The 23,718-nt window shown below is 41.9% G+C and overlaps 1 protein-coding gene across 2 annotated transcripts in view; it reads left to right on the plus strand.

The window, feature by feature from the left end:
- Window positions 1-12,242: 12,242 nt before the first annotated feature.
- shisal1 (shisa like 1) overlaps window positions 12,243-23,718 on the plus strand; it is a 51,532-nt gene continuing 40,056 nt past the window's right edge. The window contains exons 1-2 of one of the 2 annotated variants that reach the window (XM_015020450.1): window positions 12,243-12,636; window positions 12,715-12,855. The gene's annotated coding sequence lies outside the window, so the exon portion shown is untranslated. Of the gene's footprint in view, window positions 12,856-23,718 lie in introns of both variants that reach the window. The other variant, XM_015020451.1, reaches the window with a different exon arrangement.

Here is a 23,718-nt window from a genome sequence, read left to right on the forward strand (position 1 = left end):
ATTGGTTTAATCAGGAAGTAAAAATGTTCTCAACGATCTCAAGGTTTTCACGGCGACTCTGTGAGTCTATATTTCGTCTGCCAGAGGTCTCGTCAGCATCAGCCACACATGACCTTCCAGGAGTCGCTCAGCAAATGTCCTGTGACTCTAATCAGCCGGCTCCCCACCGACAACCACGCTGGAGCAAACACAGGTCATCGCTCATCCACACGGCACACGCCTGGTCAAACAGACCCGGAGAGATGAGGCACAAACATGATATCATGAGACAGATGTGCAGCATGCACAACAGAGATGTCAATATTCTGGTTTAGGGGAATCAATATCTGAATTATTCATGTCATTGGAAATGACCTGCAGTGTTTCAGCACGTAAATCCCACATGCTGGGTTGAATTCCTCTCCGCTACTTCCAGCTTTTAACACTTTAAAGGGTTAAAGAGGCTTTAATGTAGAGTAGTCGAGCAAAAGAATCAGATTTTTGTTTAAAGGAATCTGTAAATATTAAAAACATAAAAAGGGATTATACATTTTCCTTATTCTTTTTGGGTAGATTGTTTTTTTTTATTTTGTTTGTCTGGAAATAAAGTTTTGTGCATTTTCAGTAGCAGGGCATGGAATATAGTTATTTTGTTTTTTTTATTAAATTGTATAAATTGTTGGTTTTTAGTGAAGGTCACTGGATGTTTGCAGTTCTATTTACTGTAAAATTAAAATGAATGCAGAAAATGTGGTTAACAAAACATAAATACTTGGAATTGTAAGTAATTATTTTTTATTATTATTTTAAGTCGATTATTCTGTGAGAAAATCTAAAATTACTACCCTCTTGTCTAACTTCCTTAAAGAAAACATTTTGCTCGTTTTAAGAAACTCACTTAAGGACTTATGCTAATTTATCATCTTTTAAAATGCCTCAGTTTAGCTTTTCATTCACATCTGGTTGGAGCTAAGGAAGTAAGACATGAATTAAGAAAAAGGCTAAGTATTATCAGCCTCTTTGAGCTGTTGTGTCATGATGCATTTCCGTTACCTAAACCAGATTTAGCTGTTTTTGTCTCAAAGATGCTCCAAAGCACCAGGTCAGAGGTCAGAGGTGAAGTCTTCGCCCCTGCACATCGTGCTCTGCTTGCTTCCTGCAGGTCCACTGATCTCATTGGGCAGGGTGAGCTCTCGCTCGCTGTCGGGCTCTTGAAGAGACCCGGGCGGCTTTTAAGGACTCTTATGCAATCACATGAAAAGTCTCTTGAACTGATTGACAATTTAAGTGCTAATAATTGTTCCCTCTCCAATCAAAAACAATTTCGGCATAGAGAGCTTTTTCCCAGATGTAAAAGGCCTATGTTCCTCTAAATAGGTTTCCTCTGATGATTTGAGGATTTCTGTGTGTGTGTGTGTGTGTGTGTGTGTGGGTGTGTGTGTGCGTGTGTTTGTAGCAAAAGACAAAGACAGAAAAGCAGACTTTAAATTGACAGCATTTCAAAAGTGATAAACAGACTTCTGCTGTAGAGCAGATGTCTGAGGATTTTGTCAGCTGCAGTAATGTAAGTTTTTCTTGGCTTCTCTATGAGTTTAGAATATGAGTTATTTTCTTTTTGATTGCAGAGGCAACACTTCAACTCTAAAGTTAAAGTGCTGCACGAATTACCTGCGGATTTTGTGGTGAGGTTGCAATGTTCTTGCAGACATATTTTTGTACGAAAAAGAGCCAGCTCCTCTGCAGAAATTTGCCAGGAGCAGCCAGGGCTCAGAGAAATTGGCAATCAAAAAATTTGTGCTTTTTTTTTTTTTTTTTCATGATGATTACCAAATGAGATCATCACGTAATTATTTTCGCCTTCATTTGAGTCTTTGGCAGCCTGACAAGAGGTTGTCATCCTGAATCTGCATCTTTACAAAAACATCGACAAAACCTTCAGATGTTACAGGTTCAATATTTCTATTTCTAGTTAACAGATGGAAGAGCTCTTTGTGTTAAATCACACCTTAACATTAGCTTGCTATGCATGTCGAACACGTAAAATAAATCAAAAATATTTACTGAGTTATTTAAATTGTGTCACTTTTCCTTTCAAAAGCAGGAACTGTTCACATTTTGTCACATTACAAGCATAAACTTCAAACTATTTTGTTAGGATTTGATGTGATGAAGAAGCAACTTTATTCAACTTTCGTGATAAATAAACACAAGGTAGGACTTTATTGTAAATTGGAAAGAACGATGCATAGTTTTCAAAATATTTGACAAAAATAAAGTGTAGCACAAATTTACATTCGAAAAGCAGATTTTACCCATAAAATGATATAAGTACAAACCTCTGAGTGGTTCACAAAGCATTGCTCAGTTCATCATTTGACTGAACTACACACAGAGGAGAGAAAGGAGACTCTGAATCCCAGAATGCACAGCATCAATCAACCCATTTTCAGAGGACCAGCCGCCACCATCGGATTCCCCGTGACGTCACAGAGCATGAAAGCAGGAGCGGAGCAACGTTCTTCCTCTTTCCTCGCCACAGACTGCATGTGGAGAAAATGGGCAGCAGCAGTGATAAATGCTCTCCTAGCAATGAATCCTAAGCTAACAGCGCGGGCTGATTTTGATGATGGCATTTTAATGCTTATTGCTTTTGCATAATTGGTTACTGCATCATGTTTTTATGGTGTAAAGCACTTTGAACTGCCTCGTTACTGAAATGTGCCGAACAAATAAACTTGACTTCACTTCTAGCAGCCTCACCCTGTTGTTGGCGCTGAATTTGCATTTATCCACAAGAAAAATAAATAAATAAAAAGGAAATACACAAATATGAATCTTCTTCCATATTAGTTTTTTTTTTTTTAGGCGCAAAGAGTCCCTTCACAGCAACTCCGCCGTCTTTTCAAAGCGCGTACATTGTTAGCTGCCTCAGGAGAGCAGGTGCGCAAACATCTCTGGGTTTTTACGCGGTACTATTCAAAACCTCAAATCTTTCTAGCAAACGGCTTTTGTTCTGGTGGCAGCTGCTGAGAGAGACAGAGACGTCGTCCCCACACAAGCTATTGACAGTTGTGCGGCCGTGTCCCAGAGCTATTAAGTCATTTGAAGTCCCCCTGGATATGTTCGTCTCTAAAAGCCTCACATGTAAACACAATATACAGGTTCCTGAACGCTGCTGGGTGCACTTCTCCTAAAAGCCCCTCATGACCGCCCAAAGATTCAGATTGTCAGCTGCTTCTTTGCTCTTAAAAAGAAAAGCCATAAAATGCTGGGTTCTACTTTTAGACGAAAGAAAAGCATGCTTTAAATTTAGGATCTGTGTTTAACCGATGTCCATGCTCATGTTCTCGCTCTGTGCAATGTGTACTTTGTATGAAGACTTTATTATGAAGTAACTGCAGGTGAATTAAACGCGTCAAGACTTCAAAGTGTGGCTGCAAACGTCTGTAATGACCGAACTCGATGAGACGTAGAGGTCTCTCCTGATAAGAAAGGTAGCAAGGCTCGGAGCAGGTAGAGACGGGGCGAGAGAGAGCGTTTTAAAGTTTGGCAACAGCTAATTGGATTTCTGGAAAGCGAAGGGGGTGAGAAGGTCAGTTTGTGTCTCATAACTTCCCAACTCGCATAAAGTACAAGTGCAGGAATCAGCGTGAGAGCCGTTTGTTATATAATACTCATTTTATGAAATAAGACGCGAGAGCGGATCTCGGTGACTGGAAGCTCCTTGTTGCTGCCGGTCAGTCTGGAATTGGAGCGTTCTGTGTGGTCAGAACCTGAAACATGAGTAAGATCTGTATCTGTTCTCTGAGTGCATTCTGGTTGACAACAGGTTTTGACAGACAGTCTGAGGCAAATGCAGTCAGAGCTTCTGGTGTTTTCTCTCCTAGTCGGACATAACAATAAAACCACAGAGATTTGCGAGTTAAAGTCGCTATTAAACATGCCTGGGACGATTCCAGAATGAGCTTTGGTTTTAATTTGAAGCTTAATATTTTTTGCTTAGCATGTTGCCATGGTACCATCAAAAATGATTTCCTCCTCTTTTTCAAAATGTAGCTCTGATGAAAGATTTGCCTTGAAAAAGAAAAGGCAGATCATAACTCACCTTTGCTGTTTATCAGTCAAGCTTCAATCCTCAGTCAAGCCTCCATGTTTACAGCCTGATGTCCTGAATTGCTTTGGTAATTTATTATTGATCCCTCAAAGACAAAAAAAATCTGTGGGTCTGACACAGAGTCGAACTGATCTCATGGCTGGCAATCCCCGCGCCGTTTTCTCACTAATTATCCAGAAGCAAATCGACAGCGAAGGCGTCAATCACCGCAAATGACACGAGTCGTTTCGAGGTGAAGAACCATAAAATTTTTTGCACAAATAAACAGCCTAATCCCAGGGGTGGCGGGGGGGGGGTGAATGATTGCTGCAATCACGTTTTAATCCTCATTCACAAACACAAAAGTAATTTTGGTGCTTTACGACGGCAATAACAACATCTCATCCGTGTCGGTGACTGCGAGCGAAGCTTTGTTGGGTTTAGCCCAAAGTGGATTTTCACATAAATTCCTCCTGAAAGCTTTGCCCCCACAAGAAAAGAGGCTCATGCAAAATTTAGCTGGACCCTGAGTGGACCAGTTTGACTGACAGATTTTCTCCGCACCGAGGCTTCAAAGCAACATATGATGACAGGTGATGGTGCTTTGAGCGTTTTCCATGCAGACGGGAATGGAAGAAGCAAATATGCAATTGACAGATGCTGAATATTTCATGGAGGCGTCCTCCGTCTTCTGACGTGCTTTTTCACCTCTTTATTTTCTGAGTATGTTAAAACATAAACAAAAGTCAGAATTTCAAAAAATAAAAAAGTGAATTTCAAGGAATATATTTGCAAAAATATATAATTAATTGCAAATGAACATAACATTATTTGGCTAAATAACCTGACCTTGGATTTTTGGCAAGAATTTTCATATATAGACTGGATATCTGGAGAGGATTTGAAACGATAACGCAATCACTTTATGTTCTAGAAAATGCAGCAGTGCTGCGTTTGTGCTGGTTTTTCTCTTCTACCTTGTCTGTTCTGACTGTTTCCATAAAACTTCAGGTGTAAACTAAATAACGACTATGAGAAGAAAGGCTAAACACATTTAATGTTCAAGAGTCTTTTTTTTTAGCCTGGCACTGCTTTAGCAATGTTCAGGATATTCTTCTTTTGCAAATGTTGTCACTGCTGCCACCTACATGTGTGGAAGAGTTATTACAGCATTTTTCATTGGCGTTCCAGAGCCTGTGTGGATGCAGATTTATGAAATTATTAATCTTACTTAGCAGCTGTTTAGTGCACCTGCTACCCATCAAGTAATCACTTCTCACAAGATATGTTCCTCTTGATTTCAAGGACTGCTTGTCAGATCTCTGAATTACCCGTGGTTGACATTAAGTCGTGGTTTTCTTAAGCTAAGTGCCTGACTCACAAACTCTCAGGATACCAGGACAAAGTTTTAAAAAGGTGAAGTGGTCTGTGTGGTTGTTACTGGAGAATGCGATGATGAACTGGAGTGTTTGGACGGCGGACAGGTTGAACGGACGGGAAGTTCGTCCCAAGAGGAAGCTTTAGCTCCTGTGTTTCGCTGCCTTTTGGACAGGCAGAGAAACGCATGAGGAACTGGCAGCCAGTTCCTCATGGACTCCCAGTGAAAACCTGATGATTCACAGGTGTGCAGGCGCACCTGGTCGCACCGCCCCCCAGGAAGCAAGCCAACGGTTCTGACTCCCCAGCGACCTCTGGTGGAAAACTGGGGTAAAAGCAGAAAACTATCCACACAAAATCCCCCAAAATCTGACAGTTACATCAGTAGCAAGTTTTGTGAGTGTTGACTATTTATCAGCACATTTTTAATTTTTTTTCTTATTGTCGCATCAATGAAATAACCAATAACTGGTGTTCACAATAGTTTAACAGCTGTTTTTTTTTGTTTGTTTGTTTGAATAAAAACTTGACACCAGCTGAGTTTACCATGTTGTTTTTTTTTCTTTTTGTGTTCAAACAGCAGCAAATAAGTTGTGACATGATGAGAGAGAGCTGTAAAAGAAAGAGAAAAAAATCTGTCGCTGACCTGACGCATTGCAACACGATGACAGTTCTGAGACTTTAGTGTTCAGACAGAATAACTTTGAGACAGCAAAGCTATTTTAGTGCGATGCCAGGACCAGTTTGTCACTTCACCTGCTGCAGGAGACGACTTGAACTAGACACGAGGCTGATTCACACGAGACATTTTCACCGTTTGTGCATGGATTTAGGAAAGCATAACAAAAAGTGACTTGGAGATTTAATTTATTCAGAATCTCATTAGCTCGACACAAAATGTTATTTATGGAAAATTATTTTTAGGAGCTGTGCCTTGTGAAAACATGCGTTATCCACTTGGCTTTTAGTTTTAATTCCAGCTCAGAATCGGAGCAAACACAAAAGGGTAATTTTGCAACCAAATCAAAAGCAAAATAAAACAAAACAAAAAAAAAACAAACAAAAAAACAAGTTCACTCAGAGTTGGAAATAATATAGTTACAGTAAAAAAAAGAAGCTGCCTTATTCTTCCACTTTAGAGTAAAAATGTGTTATTTTGTCTAATTTTTTTCAGTTTAGTTTTCAGTTTGTGGATCTAAAATGAAATTAAGTTCCTGGGTCATTTTAAGACGTGACATGCCTGAAGGATTTTTGGCTGAAATAAGGATGGCTACAGTCTGGGCTCAAACTGCAGACAGGGCAAATTAAATGGTTATTAAATGCTTATAAGCAACTTCTCCTGGTTTGATATTCATAGCTTTTTAACACTGAATGTGATCTTTATGGTGAGGGAAATGAAGTCAAATGTTGAAACACCCCCCAAAAAAAAAAAAAAAAAAAAAAAAAAGGTGGGGGGGGATTTTAAGAGTCTGGTTTTAGAGTTCGAATCATTTTCATGATCCAGTTTTGTTAACTGCTGGGTTAGAAAATGTCACTTTGCTAAAATAAAACTTCAATCAGAATCACTCGTATGTTCTCCAATATTTCGGGCCGTCTTCGGCCTCTTTTCTGCTGTTTGCTGGTTTTTGTTTTATAAATTAGCAGCGAGGAAACAAACAGCTCTTGAGCTCTAACCTTCCTCTCCAACCTCTGACTGTGATTAAAAGAGTCACAGTCTATTCAGGAAAGACTTCTTCTTTCCTGAATAGTTTTACAGATTGTGGATAGGACAGATTTTTGCCTGTTTGCTCCACGAAGCAAAAAATCCCTTTAAGCCTGATATGCAGGGACGTCCTCGGGTAAAACCTTGACTTGGCATCGACTTAATCTGTAAATAAATGCCGATAAATGAAGTTATGTAAATAGGTGTTGTTGTGTGTGTGTGTGTGTGTGTGTGTGTTTCAAACCTTGTCCAAATGTTTAAATGAAGCAACGACTTACGGTGTGGTGCACCGGCCAACCTTTCCGAGGCACGATGAGGTTTGTTTGGTTTGTTCTGGGAATCTTGGAGCGTTTCAAACGACTAAACGACTTGTGATTGAATCTAGCAGTTGCCGATTAAAGGTGACACCCCATTGCTTTTAGAATGAGGTTTACAGCTTTCAGGCAATGAGGAAAACACACTCCATTAAATTAGGAAAAGTGCGACCAGTGTGTCGGAAGATTTTCCAACAGAGAGGTTTATTTCATTGGCGGTTTTTGTTGTTGTTTTTGGTCCACATTAACATGTCAAAATCGCAATCGAGAGTTTTACACAAGACTGCAACACCTTCAGCCAGAATAGTTACACATCAACTCTGATGAGTAATCGGAAAACTTTTATGTCTTATTCACTTTTCTTCTTAATAAAAACGTAGCTTTGCGGCGTACTTTCCTGTTATCCGTTTTCATCCGAACACCAGAAGATGCGCAATGACTTGTGGGGGTTTGTACAATTCCCCGTTCCATGTTTGACCTCCGTCTGTGCCGTGAGGCGGCCCCCAGAGAAAGACTTATCAACATTCTGTCTTATAAATACCGCAGCACTTTGTAGCGTCAGCTGCAAGACGCTAAGTCACAGCTCTGCTAAGTTTTACATCAGTCTCTTAAACCCGCCGTCTTCATGTTTCTAAATGGAGAATATAATCCATGTCTTCTGCCTGGGGCTTTAACGATGGAAAAAATATTACAGAGATTGAAAAAATAGACTTGAATTTCCAAATAAGTGCTATTTAGTTCTTCCTTTTGAAAGACTTCAAATCATATTTGTGTCAACACTGCTGTTGGTGTAATGGTCTCTGCTTTTAGAAACACCACTTTTAATTCTCTTGAACATCCCAAAAGAAAAAAAAAACTTAAAATGTCTGAGAGTTTTTACTCAGACAGAAGATAAATTCAAATTTAATCCCCATGTAAAACTGCACCCACACAGACACAAGAATTATTTACAGATTCTATAAAAACATATGAAAACCAGTGAACAGCGACTAAAAAAAGACTCTTTGTCGTCACGATGAAACTCAAAGCCGGATGTGTCGTTGCAGCCGTACTCCAAACATCAGTCTGATTTTAAACTGTCAGGTGTTTGAAAGGATGCAGGAAATCATCATCATGAAGCAGGCAGCCAAATTAACAATGAATAAGGATTTGGACAAAGTCTATATCTTGTCCAAATATCTATGATATTGGATGCTGATAGACTTCAACCAACAACAAACTGAATGCAGTAAAGTAAACCACATCATCACCTTCCTAAAACAATGGCCTAACTCAAATCAACCTTATGATTTTTTTCCCCCTTTTTGCCAAAAACATTGACTTAGGTCATTATTTCAGGGTGACAATATTCACTTAAGTTCGCAGCTGTATTCTGAACATATGGGTTTTTAGTTGATTTCTGCAATAAGTTCATCCTTTTGTCCAAGTCCAGCATTATTTCAGAAGAACACACACTTCAAAACGCGGCGCCCAGGCCCAGTCGTGTCGTTACCGACCCCCAGCTGTTTGGAAGACGGTCGAAACAAGGAGCCTGTCATAGACATGACCCCACACCTGAGCGTGGTCACCAACCAACTTTGGGCTTTTTTCCTCTCTGTAGCGAGCGCTCCCACCTGCAGGGGGGGAACATCAGGTGCCGAATGACTCATCTAACGTCACAAGATGCGAAACAAGTCATCACAGGGATTATCTTGAGACGGATGAACAAACCACGCAGCTTTGCATTCGTACATCACGAGCTGGTTTTCCATGCACATTTCAAGCGACTCAGTGTTTCATGAGGATTTGAAGGAAATGTGTAATGTTTACTTCATGCCGCTGTGGGTGGAGGGGCTCCGTATAAAATCCCTGCAAGAATTTCATCATCGGAGACAGATAGAATGATATTGTGCGGTTGCACAATAGCCTCCTGCTTGTTTTTCGCTCACAAGAAGGAAATTGCAGAGTAAACAGAGATCTGATTCGACACTGGTCATGCCACTCATTAACTAAGTAGCTGGAGATGCACTAAATCTTGCAGGAATAGGACTGGGCTCGCGGATGAAAGTGCTAAAAATGGACTGGGGCGTTCAGGTGGACACGCAGAGACACAAATGCACTCAAAGGACGCATTATATCTCTCCCCTGCATATTTCCTCCTGGCTGAACATCATACAGGCCGATCGCCACACAGACGGGCTTCAGGCAGCCCTGTCGGCTCATCTTCCCTTGGACAGGACCCGGCCCTCCACAACGCTCCCTCCTCCTCCTCCTCTTCCTCCTCCTCCTGCATGTTGTTGTGTGTGCGGGAGCAGCGCCCACCATGCTCCACGGGGGCGTCGCTCGCTCAAGACGATGCGGCCATATGTCCCCCCTGCCCTCCGTTTCTCCCAACTTCCGAGAAACTCACTCTTCGTCTGACTGAGGGTCATCGTCACCTTGGCTCTGGCGTTCAACTCTGAGAGACATTTTGACACTTTATCAACAGAATGGAAGAAAGTGTGAGCTTGACCCTTTGATCACCTTTCGCTAATGGGTTGGACCTCATTGATCTGTCGCTCTGTGTGCATGCTGACCCAGAATTCACCACGCTCAGGGGACTCGCTTTGGCTTTTCAGCTGCAGTGACACATCAGGAACCAGCGGAGCATTGCAAGACGGGCACTTAGCAGTGGCTAGCAAAGGGCTAAGAACACGTCGCCGCCATTATCAGTAGCTTAATGTCAATAAACGGCTCAAAAAGCATCTCCTCCTAATGACTGTGTTTTTTATTTTACATTATTCTGAATCAATCAAGTGAATTGCCATAAATTATCCTTATAATTAGTTATTTATTTAACTCCACGCAGTGAGTTTTTTTATTTATTTAGTGTATTTAAACTTCTGGTTTCAACTGTACATGTAGAAATGTTACATTACTACTGCCGTAAAAATTTTGTGACCGTTTTTTTTTTTTTTTTTAAATGAAATGTGAGCGTTGGCTTCTTTTCTGGTCCCATAAATTGTATCCATCGTTATTTAAATTATTTAAATTGTATTCCAGTAAATTACATTTGCAGCTTACTGTATTTTTTTTTTATATCTTTGTATTTCGTCCAAGTTTTGTGTTTATGGTTCATTTCTTAAAAGTGAATCCAGAGATTGTAAATCAGCTTCGACAATAAACATGTATTCATAACATCCAGTTAAAATTAACTGCAGTTGTCTCTGTAGAATGAAAAGATAGATTTAATATTGCACAAAAGCAAATAGTGATTGATAATTAGCAATTAAAAGAATATTTTAGGTATTTAATTAAAACTTCAAACAAACACTGAAGTGTATTTGGATGTAGCATATTGCCAGTATGAAAACGAGGATTCAGCCGAAAGTAAAAATTACAGAAATCAGTTCTTAGTTGCCATTTTTATCATGTAGCTCTTATAGACAGTGGACAGAAACGGTTCTTGAATCTGCAGATCTACATCCTGCCGGATGTGTCTGCCCTGCTCTCCTAATGGGAGGGCTTGGAGACGACCTTTGCCTGCAGCGCCGTCTATAGAGGTCCTGGACGGCTGCCAGTTGGGTCCAGCTAATGCAGTTTGCCGATCTGATCGTCCCCGTTTGAGCTTCGAGGTCCGGGGCCAATGCATCTACCAACCTGCTCTAGTTGCACCAGCGAAATCCAGAGCTGAATCTCCCGAAGTTGTTCCTCAAAGAATTCCTTGTTTTTCCCGATTGTCGTCCCTGCTCCACGAACGGCGGCACCCTGTCATGCAGCAGCACTTTAACAATGATGTCATCTGTAAATTCAATGAGGGTGTTTGATTTATGTTTGTCAGTAGGATTATGGGTGAGCAGGAGGGGGTTTGGCAGGCGTGCTGTGAGGCTCCAGTGTTGAGGTGCATTAGGAATGAAGTGGCATTTCTGATCCGCACCACCTGTTGTCTAGCTGTCAGGGGAACCACGACTCAGTTGCGTATTGAAACTACATAAAACGTCCAGATTCAGAAGCCTCTTCAGCAGAGAGCTGCTATTGTGAAAGCAGTAACAATAGCTGCTCTTCTATTCACCGCATAATTGTGCGAATTGGAATTACAAAAAAATTAATTTGCTTAGTGGAAACAGGCCAATAAAAAAAAAACTAATTATTTGATTAAAAATGTGTTTTTGCACAAGCGTGAGGGAGTTTTTCCAGTTGTATCAAAATTAGTGTATTCCACAGACTTTTGACGCGTCACGTGAGTCATGTGATCAACATCAGGATGTAAGAGAACAACAGCAAGCGGTAGAAGGAGGATGTTTTTCAATGACTTACCGCCTGAACAAACTTGTTCATGTCTGATTTTTAGTTGATTTAATCACTACTGAATGTTGCAGCTAAAACTAAGACTGAGTCACATAAATCCTCCTCTATTCCTCACGCTAACGTTTCGTTTTAACTTCAGCAAATGGCCTTTACTAGACGACTAAATGCTTTGATTGGTGTTAAACAGCTGAACAGGTGTACCTAATAAAGTGGCCAGAGAGCACCCTCAGCGCGTACTCTCTGGCCATTAAAAGTCAAGAATTTTCAATGAAATTTGTGAGATTTCCGTATTGAACTCAAGCGTAAATGAAAGAAAATAAATTAACTAGTGAAAATGCAAACTGCTGTGTCACAGAGTGGGCATTTAAATAAAAAAAATAAAAAAATCACAGCAGATACCTCATAAGAAAAGCAACCGCTGCATGGGCTGCGTCCGGACAGGAGGAAATTACATTGAGGCTGGCTGGGATGCTCTCGAGTCTAAACTGGAGACTGTTGAGCAGGAGTATGATTGCACGAGAGAGGGGGATTATTATTAAAAACGAGAAGACCACCAAACTGAGACCGCCTTCACCCCGTGAGGAAAGTTGAGGAGAGAGCGAACAGGAAGTCTTTTTCCCTCAGGAGGAAGCCAAGTCTGGCTGCTGCAAAAGCAGCCGACCCCGTGGCTTCTGTCGGGAAGGAATGCGCGCGCCGGAGACAGACAGACAGACAGACGGAGCGAGTACTGTACAGAGGATCACCCTCCACTCTCTCACACCCTCTCACTCACCCATTGAGTATCATTTCCTCCTCCCTCCCTCTCTCTCTCTATTTCTCTCTTGCACACACACACACACACACACACACACTTTCAGTTGCTGCGCTCTGACGGATGGGGAAACACTGCCAAGGAGGACTAAGGGGTGAGAAGAGTGTGTTTCTTCTCCTCTTCTCCACTCTGGTGTGTTTTCTGGCGTTCTCTTATGAGCTGTTAATTTCAGACCCGCGCCCGAGGATGAGGAGGATCTATTTGTGAGGAAGACGCAGCAAAAGAAGAAGGAAACAAGAAGCAACAGGGTGGCCAATTCTGCGGAGCGGCGGAGCAGCTGAGGATCTTTTCTTTTTCTCCAGGATCGAGCAAGGTAAGTAAAGAAAGCATCAAACGTTGATGACTGTGATTTCCTTCTCTCTCTTTTTTCTTGCCTCTGCTTCTGAAAAACTTCTCTCCCTTCCAAGCTTGCATTGTTTCCTCCTGCTTTCACTTATTCATCCTCACATAGTAGTTTTGTAAATGAGAACATGTTTGGTTTTTTTTTGTGCATTTTGGTGATGTTCCTCCAGTTTCCATGTTGGTTGTTGAAGTTTCCCTCCAGGCCAGCGTTACTGTTTATTCCCCCAAAGGGGAGAAACGACTGGTTCTCAGGTGGAGTCTATCCTCTGGAAAGGCAGCAGAGGCTCTGATCAGCGAGAACAGGCGAGGACAGCTCCCTCTCATTGCTCGCTCATCAGCTGTCACTTTACACAGGAGGCAATTAAGCGGGATTGGCAGACAACGCTGCCGGTAGCTTAGAAACAGGCGTGTGGGAAGACGCGCGGTGCCATATGATAGGATCCATGGTGAGAGGGAGAGAAGCAGTTGAGGAAGGAAATTCCCTTTGTTCATTCAACACAAAAGCTTTTCCTTTTCTTCTGTGAAAAAAAGGAATAAAAATATCCTGCCCTTGCCTGTGCAAAAACTGGCCCCGGGGCAGGAGTTGTGAAGCTTTTGTGATTTTTGCACTGAGGTGAGCGCTGTGTAAGTGTGCTGACTGCAAGTGGCTGTACAGGGAGTGTTTGTTGCTCTTAACTTTAAGGAAAGCATACGAAATGAATTGCTCTTACAATCATATCAAGCAAACTGTACATGACTTCCCTTCCCTTTAGAAGATGCACCTCCTCTATTAGCACCAAGAGCAAAAAAATAAATAAATCCAATCATGTTAGCAGTGCATCTGGACATGTTGGAGATGACTGCTGAGGTTAAACCTGAACACCAGAAACAGGAAGGAAGGACATTTACTGACGTCGAATGTCGTCTGGTTGTTGGAAACCAAATAGATCTGAAATGAATTTCATTTCGAACAATGTAAGATTTATTGAAAATGGTCTAAAGAAAGAGGAAGTAACTACTAAGTCCTATGAATGTGGACAAAAATGACTTGTTGATTCAAGTCAGAGGAGACTGAGCAGAGTATTTGGATGTGATTTAAAAAAAAGGTAAAAGTGGTTTATATAACAACTTACTGCAACCAATGTTTCCAGAATACAGTCTGCTAACGCACAGCATTACGAACCTTGAAGTAGATGTGCTACAGCAGCAGATGCCCACACCGGGTGTAACCCCATTGGCTAGAAACAGCCAATGGGAGGTCAACAAAATCTCAACAGAAAGCCATTGCTTTTCACCTGTTGTATTAAGATGTTGGAAATGGATCAATCCTTCCTGGTATTAGCGCCTCAGGCTGGTTGTCATGGTGCCACGGTGTGAAGGATATTTTCTTGGCACACTTCTGCCTCATTTCCACTGAGCAGCACAACAAGGAACAATGGACTTTGGTTAGCTATTCAGCAGTGGAAACTACAGATCAGGGTCTTTCAGTACTGATTGATAATCCATGAAATGACACAACTCACTTGACTAACGGTCCTGACCATATCCATCAGTTTTTTACCACACTTTACCCATCTTCAGATGGCTGCTTCCTGCAGGAGAACTCATCCAGTAACAAGTCTCAAATCACCAAATACATCTTTAATTTGACCAAATGTTACCTGTACTCCTCTAGCCTCCAATCACCAGATCCCAACCCAACAGAGAGCCTCTGGGATGTAACTGGACTGACATTTTGTGTCAAAGATGTGCAGTAAACAAATCTGAGCGATGCTGTCATATCAGTATGGACCAATAATCCAATGAATACTTCAGGTACCTTATTAAATCTGTAATAAGAGGTTCAGTGTGGTTCTAGTAAGGTGTCCCTAATAGTCATTGACTGTAATTAAGTGTTATTTTATAAAAACTTTGTATCGGACTGTTCCGATGTCCGTTCATTCTCATTAAACACGACAGACTGCCTGTTGATTAAACCATAATGACCTTCACCAGGTAGATGTTACTTACTGCATTTCAATACAGTATGCTATGAGGAAATGATAGAAAAATAAATCAAAATCATTGGCTGTCAGTGTGGGAACAAAATGTCCCCCTTGTAGGAACAAATTAATGCACAATCAGTAAAAACGTCAAAGGACCAAAACGTCCAGCCCCCTCTGTGGCCTCCGCTGTGGCTATCGCAGCAACCAGAGAGAAGTTCAAGTTTTTCACTTCACATGCCTTAAAAGAAAAAAACTCACATTGTTCAGGCCTTGTTTACTTCTGTGACTGAGTAAATCTCCTTGAAACCAACAAAGGCCCTCCATGCTCACTTTTTATCACAAAGCCTTCCTGCAGCCATTTTTTGGCATGGATAAGATAAGAGCAGACGTGAAAGTCGGCCCAGGCGCCGGCGGCGAAGAAGGCCTTTTGATAATGACTCGAGCATGGCAATGAGCTGTGAACTCCTTTAAATATTCGTTGTTGGGTGATAAGGCAGTTATTCTGGGTCGCGAGTGTTTGGACACGAAAGGAGAGATATTGCATAAGCCTCTAGTCTATTCGTTTTAGTGACAGGGAATTGCTGGTGTATGTTTAGTGGGACGTGTTTATGCAGAGACCCCTGAAGTGAAAAGCGAGCTTTTTAAAGCAGCGCTGTTCCGCTGCAGGATTGTTCGCGCTTGCTTTGTGCTTGGTCTGTATTCACACAGTCACAATCTGCTCCGTCTGAGGGACTGAAGACATGTGAGGTCAGGAACATGAAGCTCAACCATCAGTCAATAGGCCACTTTCCGTCACCTCATCTTAAATACGCAGACGACGATGTGCTGATTCACGGAGATGCCTATCGCAAGTCCTTCGTGGCTCACTGACTTTTCCTGACTAGTAGGAGTCAGTGAACTGAAAAAGCAATAATGTGCACTCATATTTACCCTCATACACAATAGAAACGTCCTGATTCACCTTTAGTACACACCCCATGGTTCCAGAAAGGGACTTACGGCACACATCTACTCCGACTGGATGAGGCAGAGCTGAAAGAGCCGTCGTGACAGGCTGTTTGGCAGGAGCCCCCAAGGTGAAATTTTAAAGTGTGGAGAATTTCAAATTCAGAACAGATGATCAAACCCCCTGTTGAAACAGTAGAGCAGCTGGAGGGCATCAGATCCAAACAATCTTCTGACTGAGGGAAGCCTTTTGATGCCCGAATCGTGCCAGAATGATCAGGAGGACGGGAGTTTAAAAGCGAAATCTAACGTGGTGGTCACGCTCAGCTTGGAGGTCCTTATCATGGCTCCTCAAAGAAATCTAAAGTTTTTAATTTCCTGAGAGGTACTCTGTGTACCGCGACGATCCCAGCACACCAAATCCTGTTATCCATCAGATCAGAGAGCAGACAGAGGAGGGTGTGTATGAGTGAAGACGAGCCAGGAGTCTGTCACTTTATCTCGCGGTGAGCAGACGTGAGCATTATGCCAGCTGTGTGACTGCCTACAGGAAGTCAAATATAACCCGAGTGCACTGAAGCTTATTAACTAATAGACACCACCTTTGTACTTAGCCTTACTAAGCCGTGAACCTACTTGGCGCTTTCTTTATCGCTTGTACACAGCATTACACGATTAACCAGTGTGTCGAGGATTAGGTGCTACATTCACATTTTTATTCCTCTGAATTTCAAAACACCAAGACACACTTGAAAATTGGTTCTGAAATTGCACAGAAAATTGAAAACTGAACAGGTTTGGGTGAGCAACGTAGTCGCCGTTACGTAGACAGATGCGCGATGCCGAAGTGAATTGTCGGTTCTGACGTGGAGATGCACGTCTTCACACTGTATAGCAGAACTGCTATATTTATTTGTCTTTTTTTTTTGCCATCAGTTTTCAATTTGTTCAACCCATCGTTAAGTTGCGTGACTCTTAACTTGCAGCTGTGCGATTGCAAACCAACTTGTTTCCTGTTTTTGTAGGGCAGGTGAACCACATGTACCCCTGGGCGTGGTTGCTATTAGAGCAGGAGCAAATTAGCATCATTTTCTGCTTCGACTTGTTATTTTATGAGGTTATCGTCGCTGTGTTAAGCCCGTCGAGATGTATCAATTGAAAGGCGACCAGTTATCAATCAGGTGCTTTTGTAAAGTTTTAACCTACTGATTTGATGAGTTTTATACAATTATACAAGAACAGCATTTAAAATATTTCTCAGTCTATCATTTATGTTAGGCACTAACATCCATCGGCCTCCTCCAGATTCATTTTTTAACTCTCCACTGATGCTGAAAACAGGTAAATTTGATTCTATTTTTTTTCTGTGCATCACCCTCCTCATCGAAGAGTGTCGTCAGCGTGACTTAAGGAGCGAACGTCTCATTCTGCAGCATCAAGCCGCCCTCCCTTACGGGACTTTTTAAGCTTTAATTTTCTTTTCAGGTCACATGCGCCGTCAGCTGTAATCCTGGTGTGAAAGACGCAGACATCCTACCCTTCACGGCGCAAACAGCTGACTGAGTGTTTCTGCCAATTACAAACAGAGATGGAGACAGATTTCTTAAATCAATTTCTAGGATTACTCTTACATGCATATGCTGACCTGCAGTGGATTGTGAATATTATGCTTGGAGTCATTTTGAATATTGTTAGGTTGTGAGAGAATATTTTCTAACAGTCCTTTCGTATCACATCTATGTCTCCATTTGGGCCCACCATTTTGGATCTGGCAGCAACATCCGGTAGTGAGACGGAGAGTAATTAGCCACCTTAATACCACAGAAGAAGAAGAAGAAGAAGAAGTGAGATATTTAAACCTTTGAGTCAAGAACTATAAGCAGTCCAGTCTGATCAGCTGTGCCTGAAGATGCCTGTTTTTGTTTTTTATCAATATTGTCATTTGTCTGCCTGACACACTCCTGAGAGATTTCTTCTTTACAGACATTCCCTAAGTAAGAAGAGTTTTTTTTCCGCTCTGTAATCCCTGAGAGACCCCTGTTCCCTTATCATTCACTGGGAAACCTCTCTTTACTCAACCTAAGCAGCCCAGGCTGTCTGCAAAGGCAGGAACTTCTTAAGCAGAGCTGGAGATAAGGAGCTGGATGTTTTATGCCTGCCTGCTGGCTGAATGTCTAATATCCAGAAATCAAGGCAGAGCTTTTTCACGAGGAAGTTGTGTGTTACTCTGCAGAGCTGGAACTGCATTAAAAAAAATAAATAAATAAATAAAAAAAACTGCACTCTTCTTTTCTCTCTATCTGGGATTAGATAAAATGAAATCAGATTACGGCAGATATCTTTTTCACTCAGGGTTTCACAATGAAGTCTGGAAAACTACGACTGTCCCGCAAACTTTTTGAAATGTTCCTGATCTGGCAGAGCTGAACCAAACAGCTGAATCACCTCCTCAGCATGCAGTCGGGTTGCACAGACATAAACTAATGATCCAATTTATTGATTCAGCTCTGATGAACCAGAGACACTCTGGGCCCTGGAGGACTGGACTCTGAGAGCCCTGGATTAGAGATGAGCCCAATGAATAGTTTAATTATTCGTCAGCAGAAGTAGATTGGTTGCTTTTCCGTTTGTTCACTGTTGCATTTTCTGCTGGTTCGATTTATCGCTCACGTTCCGAATCATCAATTAATTTGTTCAGTAGCAGATTTACACTGTGATTCAGTTTGAAACTTAAAAAAAGAAGCCAAAAGTAAATCTGATTAGTTAAAAAAAATTAATAATTAAGAAGCCATTAAGCACATTTCTGATCAAATCTCACTTGCTCATTTTAACAGAAACAGCTGCGTTTATCAGGTTTGCCAAGAGTCCTGTAATCCTGCCATCCGTCACCCGTCCCTCCAAGAAAAACAAAAAAGATCCCATCGAACCATTTCCAACTGGGAGTATAACCGATTAATAAACACCAGCAGCAGTCAAATAATTACATTCTCCAGGCCCCCGAAATAAACAGCAGCCGCTCGGAGAACGCGGAGGTGTCTTGTTTTTCTGAAAACTCTTCTTTCATTTGGTTCATCTGCTCCGTCTGCCAGACGTCGCTCTCCAGACGGTTCACACCGGGTCCCCCTGCCCTCAGCCGAACTCTCTGAGAGAGACGAAATCGCAGATTCAACGGATCCTTTAAGCTGAATTATTTCCAAATGGATGCATGCGTCTTTGTTTGACAGAGCAAAGTTGGAAAAAGGGAAAATGTTTTTGCGTCCGGGTGCCTACAGTTTCATGTGTGCATTAATGAGATACTGCATGGAGGCCAACAGAGGCAGACAGCATCGCCTATGACGGCAACTTTCCCTCCACACCAGACTCCTGTGATCTGACGATAATCTAGCAGAGCTTTCAGAGCGTTACGCCTTCCCTGCTCGTCAATCCTAAGGATTCTCAGCAGAAAGCTGTGGTGATACTTTTATAACGTCAGAGCTAATATCAGCTATCCTAATCTAGTGGCATCGCCGTGCATCCAGCATCATCCAACTCCTCTCTTTACATGCATGCAGTGTCGCAGCCCCAATGAAACAGCTCAGAAGTTTTAAATCCCTGCATCTCAACAGTGTCTCAATCACGAGGTGAATTTCATTACATCACAGTCCTCATCTGTATGTCTGCGGGTTGCTTTGCTCTTCCTCGCTGTAGATTTATTTATTTATTTGTTGTTTCTTCTTATCGAGGGGGCGTAGGCGTTTGGGGGATCAGAGAGGCATTTCCTCTGTTTGTGCAGCTCCAGAAATGAATAATCAAGTGACAGACGAGCTGCGGCAACTCTGACGAAGGTTCCCCCTTGAATTCTTTAATGTTACAACCCCAAATGGCAGTGAGGTTTTATTGAGATTTTCTGCGATACGCCAAGTAAAGAGGATTAAAAAAAATGACACCTAGCTGCTAACATTTGAAATTTGGAAAGAGTTGTGCATTTGTGTTTACGCCTTTGGGTCGATTCTTCACACAGCTACAAGTTCTTTAAGGAATGTCTACCAGTTTCTGAAAACTTTGTCTTAAACTCAGTCATATCTGAACGGAGAGCATCTGCAAACATTAATGGATAAATCAACAAATTCTCAAATCGATTTGGATCTGGAGGTTGACTGGGTCGTTTGAGCAGACGGACACGTTTTAATCCCATCATTTAATTCCCCATGCTGCCACCACCGTGTTTCACTGTGGGAGAGATCATGCAATGTGCTAGTTTTCCATCGTTGCGCGCCTCTATGTACGCCTCTGTCTACGGCCAGACAGAGTGTTTGCAGTTTCCCCAACACGACTCGTGACAAACTGAACAGCACGCATGTTAGCTGTGATAGCTGCACTGTCAACATGTTCGCCTACCTGAGGTGAGAATCTGTGCAGCTGTTCCAGACTCATTTTTCTACGTAGGTTTTCCGCTGTCACGCCATACTGTTTGCATTTTTAGATGATGGCGTGAACAGTATGTTGCTCGAGACGCTTCATTTCTTTCATAATTTAACCCTCCGTTAAACTTTTCTGGAACCGTATCTCTGACCTGTCCGCCGTGTTCCTTGTTCACAGCGTACCTGATGATGAAGCTGTTGGTTCACAGATGTTCTCTAACAAACCTGAGTCCTTCACAGAACAGCGATATTTATGCTGAGAACAAACACTGAAGTGTGAATGCTTCTGCGTGGCACTGCGTGAGTTTTTAATCACACAGCTGTAAATATTTACTGTTGGTAGTTATCAAAATGCGTACCAAGAAATTGGGTTTTACTGTTCGGATTTTAAAGAAATCTAGCTTTAAAAAAGTGCTAAGACGTTGTGCATTCACTTCCAAAAGCAAGCAGTGGATTTAAAGCCACCAAATGTCAGCTGCGAGATAAGAGGCCCTCTGTGCACTTACAGACTGTCGTAAGAAAGACATTTTAAGTCACAGCTCATGGAAATGTGATTTCAAACTGGTTTGTCTTGAGCTGTTTGCAGTGAGCAGCAGGGAGACATGTACTTTAGACCCGAACAAAACAAAATTGTGCATAAAAACAGTGACGTGTGAGCCGATTTGTTAGAAGCAAGGTTTTCTCTGCATCTTCAAACACAGGGCTTTTGATTCCATGAAAGTTGTTGCTGTTTTTATTTTATAAAGAAAAATGCCAGCTTTCATTTTTGGTGGGAAATTGCATTTGTCTCTGCTTAAAATCCCATCAACAATATTTTTCAAAGAAGTGGGAGGATGAAAAAGAAAGAAAAAAAAAAGCCGTACTGTGACGTGCTTGAGCTGAACATAGTTGCAGCTGATTACATAACCTCATACTGTAGACACGTTGAATAATGTACGTATGTTGAAGTAGGTAGCTAGGAATAAAATGTGCACTAATCTGAGTTATGAAGAGAACAAAAGACTGCACAACCTTCAAAAATGACACATTTAATATTTAAGATAGAGACGACATATTCCATTCCAACTGTGGGTTGAAGGCATTTTGAAATGATCAGTGTTGAAGTCTGGATCTTTTATTTATTTTATTTTTTCTTATGACTTTTTTATGTTTTTATTATAGTCTGGGGTTTCTTTTTGTCCCAGAATGCTATGCAGCTATATTTTGCTCAAACACTTTTTGAAACTCATAACCTAAAATCTTGGTTCGCATATCGTAGGCGGTGAACAATATTTTCCGTTTGTATGACCAGTCGCTGTTTTTCATCGCGTCGTCTGCTGGTGTTTTCTGCCGATCTGTGTCATGTGACCCAGACAGCGGTCCATGTGTGGCAAAAAAGGAGCTGAAATCTGGCTTCCAACTTTCATTTGGCCATATCCTCTTCAATCTTTTTATTTAAATGTGTTTGACATCATTATAAAGCTGAGAATTCACACTTTTAGGATCCATAAATGACTCGGAACGCTTCAGAGGAGACTCGCTCATGGTTTTGTCGCGGCCTGGTCACATAACGTGTGGCTGACGTGAAATACGAACAATACGAATAACAATGACGTCTGCTGTGTGTGTGAGTTTGTCGGGAGGAGTTCATAATACTGGAGCGCCGATAAGTGGTGTTGTTTTACTGCATCTTTGTGCGGCAGATAAATGTAGATTTGTTCTTGTAAATGGTTAATATTTAAAGACCCACATCGACTGAAACGCCCTAATTGGGTTGTTCCTAATTAAGTACTACTTTAGAGTCTTCCTGCCCCTCTTGAAGCCAATCCAAACTTATCTTCAGCTGCTTCACAGACCCTTTCCCCACGATTTATTGAACCTGTTTCTCTCTCTACTGGTGAAGCATTCCCTGTGCTAATAGCTACAAACCTGCGCCCAGATTATAATCAATCAGTCTGTGGGGTTATGTGACACAGAGGTGTTTCTGGAGTAACATATGAGCCAAAATCTATTTTCTATCCTGCAGGATTTGTTTTTACAACAACCCATATTTGCTATTTCGATATTCTGCTAATATCTTCATAATGACTCTTGAAGATTGTTGTAGTAATGTGTCTTCTCCCTATATGCTGTTGGACTTAAAGCAGCAAAGCAGAAAAGCATTACTGTCGATAAAAACTTGGGATGGTGGAGGTTGTACTTCTGTGTGTTGAGGTCAACCACTGACACACGGAAATGCAAAATCAAATGTCTGAAGCAACTGCTGCAAAGCTTTTTTTTTTTTTGTTGTGTCACACACACACACACACACACACACACACACACATGTTTGCGTGGCTAACTTTGTGGGGACTTTCCATTGACTTCCATTCATTTCTACAGCCTAAACCTTACCTTTACCCTTTTCCTAACCCTAACCATCACATACCTAACCCTAACCCTAACCAAAACTCAATTCATACCTTAGCCCTAAATCTGACCCCTGACCCAAAAACAGGGTTTCCCCTTGTGGGGACCAGCAGAGCTGCAACTGCACATTATTCAGGTGGATGCGAAAACATAAATCGGCGCCCCCCACCCCCCAAAGGAAGGAACGTCAGCGTAGAAAACATACGCTCGCTTCCCCCACCCTTAACGTATCCCCGAGGCGAGGATACGTTAAGGGTGAAACTCGCGCTAGATTTACCTCATTATGTGCGTGAGGTGAAGGAGCCTAAGCCGCGCTGAAGTGTATGGGAAAACATAATCGGCACCCTCCAGACGGGGTTTTGGCGCCCCCTCTGGTGCTGCGCCCCTATGCGCTGCATACCCACTTTTTGCGCCACTGGGGACCAGGCTCCGGTCCCCACAAGGAGCAATTGGTCCCTACAACGTAGTATATGTCAGGAAAATTGTCCCCACAAGGTATTACAAACAAACGCGCACACACACACACACAAACACTCGCAACACAAACAGGGATGATACGCTAAATAAAGCCTCACTATAATCCGTGAGTCATTATGGGCTCAAATGACTGTAATTTCACATTCAACGTGTAATATAACAGCTCGTTCTAATCCGTTTCTACTATAATTATTTAGAATTTAAACAGGCACCAAAATCACATTGGCGTATTATTGGTGAATAACAATAGGTGACTATATTGTTCATTATGATAATGGGGAAAAAAAAAAAAAAAAGATTCCACAGTCTGTTCGGTTCAGGACAGCCTTGCTGCAGAGACGTATGAGCTCAGAGTTTGAACTTCCAGGCCTTTGGGAGCCGTTTGAGGACGTGACAGGAAGTTATTATTGACGGCGCACCAAAGCGAGGTGGGTCAGAACCAGAACAGCCTCGTTAATGAGGTGCGATCCCATTGCGACGGCCAGTCGACCAACACCTCCGGTAATAATCGCTGGATCAGAACACAAACAGTTCCTCGACTTCTAGGATTTTATTTTTTTTTATTGGCTGCTTAAGCCGACTGCCAAAACACCATTAGCATTTGGATGAGGAGGAGGAGCGGGGAGCTTCATCCTTTCACATCCGAGGTATTCTTGGCTG

This window comes from Poecilia latipinna, unplaced genomic scaffold (assembly GCF_001443285.1).
Source record: "Poecilia latipinna isolate Pla-1442-1.1 unplaced genomic scaffold, P_latipinna-1.0 Scaffold2585, whole genome shotgun sequence".
NCBI lineage: Eukaryota > Metazoa > Chordata > Actinopteri > Cyprinodontiformes > Poeciliidae > Poecilia > Poecilia latipinna.